The sequence below is a fragment of the Macaca nemestrina genome, chromosome 1 (assembly GCF_043159975.1).
Source record: "Macaca nemestrina isolate mMacNem1 chromosome 1, mMacNem.hap1, whole genome shotgun sequence".
NCBI lineage: Eukaryota > Metazoa > Chordata > Mammalia > Primates > Cercopithecidae > Macaca > Macaca nemestrina.
Window position 1 is genome coordinate 130,699,914 of NC_092125.1, and position 10,926 is coordinate 130,710,839.

A 10,926-nucleotide genomic window follows, 5' to 3' on the forward strand; every position below is an offset into this window, starting at 1 on the left:
TAAGTATAGACAATTTTGGATCAAAATTCTCCTCCATCTATAGACCTATGAAACCAAACAACACAGTTTTTCCCTCCAACATAAAATGGTGGGGCTAACATAGGGTAGATATTCTGTTTCAGTCTCTTTGGGCTGCTGTAATAAAATGTTATAACCTGGGTAACTTATAAACAATAGTTTGTAAGTGTATTCTCACAGTTTTGGGGGCTGGAAAGTTTAAGATCAAGCTGATAATAGATTCAGAGTCTAGTGGGGACCCATTTTCTGGTGTATAGTTAGTACCTTCTCACTGTGTTCTTAAATGGTGGAAGAGCTCTTTGGGGTCACTAATTCCATTCATGGCTCTGTTATCATAATCCAATCACACTTCCCAAGACCCTACCTCCTACTCCCATCATTTTGAGGATTAGGATTTCAACATACGAATTTTGGGGAAACACAAACATTTGACCATAGCACATTTCAATTAACGAAGTGAGAAAAAATAAAGAATAAATTGATTATTAGTCAAAAGCAAGTTTGCAATCAAGCAAAGCAATTCAACTAGGTTTTAAGGCCTGAGAGCAATCCTCTGTTGCTCAGTGACCTGCCCTTTCTACCCTCTGTGGCACTAGTAGCCCCCATCTTCTTTGACCTCTAACCCTTTTGTGTTGCTCTTGGAATCATTCTTCCTTCATTTATTCCTATCTCTGTCTTTTTTAGTTCCGGTTATTAGAATTTCTGTTTGAATAGAAGTATTAAAATCCTTGTTGGCTTTCCATGGATGCTAAGGGGGCACCCAATTAGATATGAACATTTTCCATGAAGCCTACCTGGATAACCCTATCTCTAATCCTTATTTTAGATGACATGGCTGATTGGATAGATGAGTCACATACCTGACCTTTTCACCAAATCTTGTCCAGCCACACTCTTGGCTCTAGACATGCTCAGAATTTTCCAAATCATCAAGTGTTGATTCATTTTTGTTTGGCAATTTTTTTCTAAACTTACCTCCTTTTTAAGTATTCTACTGTAAGATACAAGAAGGAACAAGATTGCAACTTCTATATATTGCCTCAAAATCTATTTAGCTAAATATCCAAGTTCATTGCTCCAACTTACTCAGTGGTAGAATGTAATTAGCCCAAGTTTTCTGCACTTTATAACAAGGATCACCTTTCCTCCAGTGTTCAGTGTCATGTTCCTTATTTTTATTTGATACCTCACTTTAGAGCACCTTTAATATCCATTTTTCTACCAATAATATCTTCAAGGCAGCCAGGCTTTTTCTATCACATATCTCAAAACTCCTCCAACCTCTACTCAGTACCGACTTCTAAAGCCACCTGAACATTTTTAGATATTTGTTACAGCAACACATTATTATCCAATGTCAAAATCTGTATTAGTGTCCTGGAGCTGTTGTAACAAAGTACCATAGACTGAGTGGTTTTATATAATGATAATGCATTCTCTCAAAGTTTTGGAAGCTGCAAGTCCAAAATCAAGGTCTTTGCAATGTTGATTCCTTCTAGGGGACAGTTCCTGGCATTGTAGACCTGCAATTCCCATATAGTTCTTCCGACAGTTCTTGGCATTGTAGACTCATAATTCCCATCTCTGTCTATGTTTTCATATGCTTTAGTTCTTCCCACTCTAAATTTTGTAAATGATCATTCTTATTTTCTTATAAGAATACCAGTTATTTGAATAAGATCCATTGTAATCCAGTATGACCTCATCCTGACTACATCTACAAAGACCCTATGTCCAAGTAAGTTCATATTCATGGGTACTAGTGATTAAGACTTCAGTGTGTCTTTCTTGAGGGCACAACTAAACCCACAAAATATGGCATCAATTTCATTTCTGTATTGCATCATTAAATTATTGAAAATCAATATGGTTGCCATGCTGTAGCAGAGAAAACAGTTCAGATTTCTATGTCTTGAAATTAACAATATAAGGTAGTCTACAGACAAAAAATAATGAATTATTCTTTTTTATTAATCCACAAAATTATTTAATGAAGCTAAACATACAATGATAATGTTGCTTTAAATAATTTACCATTTGGCTTTATTATTGATCTTTTTGGAAAATGTGGTTAGATTTTGGATACGAGTCATTGGTTGAACGGCATTTAAATTTTCTGAGTGAAGAAAGAATAGGGGAAAGAAAGGTATGGAATAAAAGGTAAGGAGACAAGTTAAATAAGTCAAATTTAAACTACCTATTAGGTATGGATGTTAGGTGGGCAACTGTATATAGGTAAATGGAGTTTGAAATGAAGGTCCAGGCTGGAGATATAAGTATGGAGTCATCAAAATACAGGTAATCTTTATAAACATGAGGTTTAGAGAGATCATCAAATGAGTAAGAAAATAAAGGAGTGAAAAAGTCATGCCCTAAAACACTCATGTCGTGTGGTGAAGTGATCATGAAAAAACCTATCATCTTCATTTTTTCTCAGGTTGATTTAGTCACAGTAATTTTTGCATATTTATCATTTTATAACTAAAAATGTTATTCCAAGCCACAAATATATATATATAGAGTACTCAGAATATTGTGTTTCTCTGTAAGTTTTATGTATATCTCCATTGTTTCATTGCTTGGTCCAGGAGATTAGGAATTTCAATAATTATTTTTTATCATAACAAAACAAATGTGGAAAAAGTCCTGGTATGTGGTGGCTATAGGATCTCTATTGTTTTGTGATACAGATATAAATACTAGTAATGTTTATATTTTTCAGTATGATAAATTTCCACTTTATTCACCAGCACTCAATAAACAGAAAAGAATGGATAAATGGACTAAAACTAAAAATGAAATGTTTTTTTAAAGTAAGTTTTTCTTTTTAAAATATTACTTTGGCAGGCTATAGGAATAAGGTGTTCTAAATCTCTTGTTCTTAGAAATAGTTTTTAAAAAGTAGGTCCTTAAGTACTGCCAAATTATTTTTTCTGATCTAAATTTCCATGGAAAGATTAACTAGAACATTCAAGTGTATGGTGATATATAATAATAAAAAGATTTGCTAAAGTATGTAGTTCGTTAAGTCAAACATCTTATTATTATTTTTTTAAATATAAATTTATTTGGTTTTCTTTACCAGTATTGATTTTTTTCTTATAGGCAGTAAGTAGAAAGTTCTACCATAAAACTTTCCCAATTTTTTACCCTTTTCATTTATATTTATTTACTTATTTATTTATTTATTTATTATTATTATACTTTAAGTTCTAGGGTACATGTGCATAACGTGCAGGTTTGTTACATATGTATACTTGTGCCATGTTTATGTGCTGCACCCAACAACTCGTCAGCACCCATCAACTCGTCATTTACATCAGGTATAACTCCCAATGCAATCCCTCCCCCCTACCCCCTCCCCATGATAGGCCCCGGTGTGTGATGTCCCCCTTCCCGAGTCCAAGTGATCTCATTGTTCAGTTCCCACCTATGAGTGAGAACATGCGGTGTTTGATTTTCTGTTCTTGTGATAGTTTGCTAAGAATGATGGTTTCCAGCTGCATCCATGTCCCTACAAAGGACACAAACTCATCCTTTTTTATGGCTGCATAGTATTCCATGGTGTATATGTGCCACATTTTCTTAATCCAGTCTGTCACTGATGGACATTTGGGTTGATTCCAAGTCTTTGCTATTGCAAACACCTTATTTAGAACTTGGTCAAGGTAGTATGTAATTGCTAGTATCAGCAAGACCAGAGAAAACATGTTTACCCTCAGCATTGTGTGGACAGTATGTGCAGTGCAACAATATTAAAAAATAGTTACTAAAAATGTCTTTTATTTGACTTAAAACTGTTACACCTTAAGCTTCTGAAATGATATATAATGACATTAGAAAAAGCAATAATATGATATAATCAGATTTTCTTTGTATTTTATGCTGTGTCCATATAATTTTTAGAAATGAAATTAAGATTTAAGTAAGCATACTCGAAATCAGGTAGTTCTGCTATTTTGAATCATAAAAATATAGGCGTAGTGTCTAATGATAGTAACTATCTCTTAAATTTCTTAAATTATGGCTATATGCAACAAGAAAATAATTTGATTTATCTTAATAATAAAATGAAATGACCTAGTATATAGGTCATCTATAGGTAGATCATTTATTTTATTCTACCTATAAATTTATATATAATATAATTTATATATAACATTTATAAATATATTACTTATAAATTTATCATTATATAATATAAATAATATAAATTAATATAGATGCATATTATATATAATATAAATATATAATATATAAATTATATAATGCAAAATATTCTACATACCTGTTATGAGCTGAATTATGTTTTTCTGAAGTTATATTTTGTTGAAGCCCTAATTCACAGTACCTCAGAATGTGACTGTCTTCAGAATAGGGCCTTTAAGGAGATTCTGGCATACTTTGTTTTTTTTATTGCATTTCACTTTATTGCATTTCACAGATATTGTATTTCTTTTACAAATTGAAGGTTTGTAGCAAACATGAGTCAAGTACGTCTATTGGTGCCGTTTTTCCAACAACATGTGCTCACTTCATGTCTCTGTGTGACATTTTGGTAATTCTCATAACAGTTTAAGCTTTTTCATGCTTGTTGTATTTGTTATAGTGATGTGTGATCAGTGATCTTTGGTGTTGCTATACTAATCGTTTTGGGGTACCATAATCCATACCCGTATAAAACACCAACTTAATCCATAATTGTTGTGTGTGTTCTGATTGCTCTACTGATCAGGCTTTCCCAAGCTCTCTCTCTGTGGGCCTCTCTTTTCTATTCCCTGAAGCACAACAGTATTAAAATAAGGCCAATTACCTGGCGCGGTGGCTCACGCCTGTAATCCCAGCACTTTGGGAGGCCGAGGCAGGCAGATCACAAGGTCAGGAGATCGAGACCATCCTGGTTAACATGGCGAAACCCTGTCTCTACTAAAAAATAGAAAAAATTAGCCAGGTGTGGTGGCAGGTGCCTGTAGTCCCAGCTACTTGGGAGGCTGAGGCAGGAGAATGGCGTGAACTTAAGAGGGGTAGTTTGCAGTAAGCCAAGATCGTGCCAATGTACTCCAGTCTGGGCAACAGAAAGAGACTCTGTCTCAATAAATAAATAACTAAATAAATAAATACAAAATAAATATAAAATTAGGCCAATTAATAATCCTACAATGGCTTCTAAGTATTCAACTAAAAGGAAGAATCACACGTCTCTCACTTCAAATCAAAAGCTATAAACAATTTAACTCGGTGAGAAAGGCATGTCAAAAACGGAAGCCAAAAACTATGCTTCTTGTGCCAAACAGTCAAGTTGTGGACGCAAAGGAAACATGCATGAAAGAAATCAAAATTGCTACTCTAGTGAAAACACAAATGATAAGGAACTGAAATCACCATATTGCTGATATGGAGAAAGTTTTAGTTGTCTGGATGGATCAAAGCAGCCGCAATATTTCCTTAAGCTAGTCTAATCCACAGCAAGGCCCTCTCTCTCTTCAATTCTGTGAAGGCTAAGAGACATGAGGAAGGTGTTGAAAAAAAGTTGGAAGCTAGCAGAAATTGATTCATGAGGTTTAAGGAAAGAAGCCATCTCCATCATATAAAAGCGCAAGGTGAAGCAGCACATGTGCATGTTACAAGCTACAGTGTTATACAGAGGATTTAACTAAGATAACTGATAATTAATGAAGGTGGCTACACTAAGCAACAGATTTGTTTGTTTGTTTGTTTGTTTGTTTGAGACAGTGTCTACCCCTGTCTTCCAGGCTGGAGTGCAGTGGTGAGATCTCGGCTCACTGCAATCTCTGCCTTCTAGGTTCAAGCAATTCTCCTGCCTCAGCCTCCCGAGTATCTGGGACTACAGATGCCCACCACCAGGCTCGGCTTATTTTTTGTATTTTTAGTAGAGATGAGGTTTCACCATGTTGCCCAGGGTGGTCGTGAACTCCTGAGCTCAGGCAATCTGCCTACGCTGGCCTCTCAAAGTGCTGGGATTACAGGCGTGCACCACTGCGCCTGGCCTAAACAATAGATTTTTAATGTAGTTGAAACAACATCATATTGAAAGAAGATGTCATCTAGGACTGTCATAGCTAGTGAGGAGAGGGTGATGCCAGGCTTCAAAACTTCCAAGAACGAGCTGACTCTCTTCTTGGGGGCTAATGAAGCTGGTGACTTTAATTTGAAGTCAATGCTCATGTACCATTCTGAGAATTCTGGAGCCCCTAAGAACTATGCTAAATCTATTCTATCTGTCCTCTAAAGATGACACAACAAAGCCTGGATGACAGAACATCCTTTTACAGCGATGTTTATGACATATTTTAAGGTTTACCAAATATTTTAAGCCCAGTGTTGAGACCTATTGCTCAGAAAAAAAAAGTATTCACTTCAAAATCTTACTGCTTATTGCCACTGCACCTAGTCACCCAAGAGCTCTGATGGAATTGTGCAAGGAGATTAATGTTGTTTTCATGCTTGCCAACACAACATCCATTCAGCAGCCCATGGATCAAGAGTCATTTTCACTTTCAAGTCTGATTATTTAAATACATATTTTAAAGCTAAAGCTGCCATAATCATTCCTCTGGTGTATCTGTGCACAGTAAACTGAAAACCTTCTGGAAAAGATTCACCATTATAGATGAAACTAAGAATATTTTTGATTCATAGGAAGAAGTTAAAGTATCAATATTAACAGAAATTTGGAAGAAGTTGATTCCAACTGTCATTGATGACTCTGAGGGGTTCAAAATTTCAGTGGAAAAAGTAACTGAAGATGTAGTAGAAATAGCAATATGACTAGAATTAACAGTGGAGACTGAAATGTGACTGAGTTCCTGCAATTTCATGATAAAATTTTAATGGGTGAGGAGCTGCTTCTTATGTGTGAGCAAATAAAGTGGTTTCTGAGATGGAATCTGCTCGTGATAAAGATAATGGGTACACTGTTGAAGAGACAACAACAAATGTATAGAATTACATAAACTTAGTTGATAAAGTAGCAGCAGGGTTTGAGAGGATTAATTCCAATTTTGAAAGAAGCTCTGCTGTGTGTAAAATGCTATCAAACAGCATGACATGTTACAGAGAAATCTTGCGAAAGGAGGAACCAAATCAATGCAGCCAATTTCACTGTTGTCTTATTTTAAGAAATTGTCGTAGCCACTTTACCTTTCAGCAACCACCCCCTCTGATTACCATGCAGGAAGAACCTCCACCGGCAAAAAGATTACAGCTCTCTGGAAGCTCAGATAATTTTTAGCATTTTTAAATGATAACGTATTTTTAAATTAAGGTATATACTTTATACTTTTTAAAGACATAATGCTATTGCACACAATTGACTACAGTATTGTGTAGACATAACTTTTGTATGCGTGTAAGAACCAAAATTTTTGTGACTCACTTTATTGTGATATTCACTTTACTGTGGGAGTCTGAAATGAACTTTTGATATCTTCAAGGTAAATATATTAGAATGAGACCTTTAGCATAGGCTCTAATCCAGACTAACTGGTTTTCTTAGAGGAAGGGGACGGACGAAGGAACAGAGACACTAGTGGTATAAACACCCAGAGCAGAGACCATGTGGCAATGCAGCTGGAAAGATGCCATCTGCTAGCCAGGAGAGACGGACCTCAGAAGGAAAGCAGCTTGCTGACACCTTGGTCTTGGAATTGATGCTTTTAGAACTCTAAGAAATAAATTTATGTTGCTTAACCCACTCAGTCTGTGGTATTTTATTTTGGCAGCCCTACTAAACAAATGCACTAATAATAATTTTTTATATATGTAATCACAAGTTCTCAAGAATTACAAGATAATAAAATGCATTTAACACTAAAGTCATAACAAACATTAATCTATTTGTGATGGTTTAGAAGAAATTTTAGACACTGCAATATCTCAAATTATTATTACTAAGATGAATTACTATTACTGTATTTTAGAAGTACAAAAATGCTATCCAAGAGCATTCCACCTGACAGAATATAACATAAAATGGGTTTAGATTCTTTTTTCTTAAATATTGAGTCTGAAGTACAACATTAAAATAATGAACTATGCAGGAATAGTTTAGCACTAAAATAAAATGGTAAATTTTACTTATTATTATATAAGAAAAATGCAATGTACATTGCTCAAACTTTTTAAAATAATTAACTGAAATATCTTATTTCTTCTTATTAAATACATCAGATGTAAACCTATATATGATAGCATCACAATAGGCACAATATATGGATTATTTTCATTAATTTTATCTTTATTGATAACAAAGACTGTATAAATAAAAATTTTAATTTTATGTACGAATTAACTCTATATAAAACAATGTATACAATTGTTGGTGTATTAGAGACTGTACAGTTTTTTTCTGTTCATTCTGTCTCTCTGTTTACCTCCTGAGAAAACACCTCAAGGAATTCATTGTTTTGTTTTCGTGAAATATTTTATGTGTTACATTTTCTAAAAATTTTCAAAGTAAAACAGTCTTTTACGTGCCCTAGAAGAGTTTGACATTGTATCTTTTCTGTGAATACCTCAGATAATTACTTCTGTAGCATTTGACCCATTCTGAAAATATAGTAGCCCTCCCTTATTTGCATTTTGCCTTTTGTGATTCCAATTACCAGTCATCAACAGAAGTCTGAAAATAGTTGAATACAGTACAGGATATTTTGAGAGAGAGAGAGAGAAAGAGAGACCATATTCACCTAAATTTTATTACACTACATTGCCATAATTGTTTACTTGTATTATTATTTATTATTATTAATCTCTTACTGTGCCTAATTTATAAATTAGATGTTATCATAGGTATGCATGTATAGGAAAACACATGGTGTAAATAGCATTCAGTATCCACAGTTTCAGACTTCCACTGGGAATGTATTCCCTGAAGACAAGGGAATACATATTTACATTACTGACTTCCCTTTTCAATGTAATTGTCTCAGTTCTCAGCTCTGTTCATAGTTACTATTAGTGAGCTCTTATTGAATTAAATACTATTCAAAGATTAAAGACAGAATGGATTTGATAAAATAAATACAGCTGTTGATGATGCCATACCATGTTCTGACAAACTTCTACTGAATATTAAATTTATAAAGTAAATACACAACAGAGTACCAGGTACAATCATATAGATATATATGGAAAATAGGTAAACTAAGATGGAGCAGAATTGATGGAGTCAAGAGCTTTGGAGAACGTCTTGTACTATCAATTGATAAAAATACTATAAAATAAAATAAAAGTATTTTATCTTTTACTATCAAATTACAAGCCATCATTTATCATATGTATGGATGGTATGTATATGTGCAAAAAACATACACATGTGTGTTTTATAATATATCTAGATACATTGTACATACATATGTTTATACATACACATTACTTACTTTCAAATTCTAGATAAATTCCCAGTTACAAAACTTCGAGCTAGAGAAGGACCTGGGAAAATGGTTAATATTCTAAAAAATATATTATAAAGGCCCAAAAGTTGCATGTGGATTATACCATGTTTCTTTCTTTAGCTGCAGGGAGAAAGGTAACGTCAGAAAGAGATGTTGGAAAGCTTTCATTTGCAGTGATTATCAGAATCACAGAGACAATGAGCCAACGTAATAAACCTTCTTTAAGGCGTATTCATGTGTGAATTTGCAAAATTAAAAGCTAATTTACTGAAAAGATAATGTAATGGTTAAACAAATGAAAGAAAATGCATAATGATTGGGTGTACACTAAATCACAGATTAACAAATTACATTGTTAAACTAAGCAATCTTTCCTTTTTTTTCCCCTCAAATTTTAAAGTAAGCAAAAGATGAATAGACCCGCCAAGTAAACCAGTAAAATCTTGTTTTAGTTAGAACTCAACATAACAACTTTCTCTGACCAGTGATTTTCAACTCAGTGGTATAAGTCCTGGGGCAGAATCACATTTAAGACGTACAGGCATTACAGTTAAGGGCAAAAACGACTAGGCTAAAAAGTACAGAGAGAATTCGTGTCTCCTCTTTTCCTTTTATTGGATCTAGCCTTTCACAAGTGAGAACATTTCCTGTATATTGGTTTCTGTGTAGGTTGGAAATAAGTTGAGTTGCAAATTTGCATAAGGAAGTGACAGGTCTACACACTGCTTCCTGCTTATGATGCTATAATTTATTCTTTTCTTAATATATCTCTTAACTATCTCAGATTTAGCATTCTAATCAACTATTTAGAAACAATCTAGTAACATACATCAGAAAGGAAGTGCTAAAGTTAATTCAAGCTCAAATCTATCACTATCCAACTAGTAGAGTCAGAGATCCTAAATGACCTGCTTGAGTCATTCAGAAAGAAAACACACACATTTTTTGCCTTGTAACCCAGTACATTTTTTATCATGCAGTGCTGTTCTCAGCATGCTATATTCTTCATTATGTATCAAGGAAGAAAAGGATTGGACAGCATCACGCCCAAATTTGACTAACAAGCAAATGTATTCCAAAAACAAAAAGTAGACCTCAAACCTGTAACAATATTTTACAAAAACATAGTGTAGTCCTTTTTCCTCCAATTTTTGTTGTGATAAAATACTCATAATATAAATATTATCTTTGGCAGACCGAGGCAGGCTGATCACAAGGTCAGGAGATGGAGACCATCTTGGCTAACACGGTTAAACCACGACTTTACTAAAAATACAAAAAGTTAGCTGGGCGTGGTGGCAGGTGCCTGTAGTCCCACCTACTCGGGAGGTTGAGGCAGGAGAATGGCGTGAACCCAGGAGGTACAGCTTACAGTGAGCCGAGATCGCGCCACTGCACTCCAGCCTGGGCGACAGAGCAAGGCTCTGTCTCAAAAAATTAAAAAAAAAAAAATTAAAAAAATGCCATTTTATGTATAGAGCTTAGTGGTATG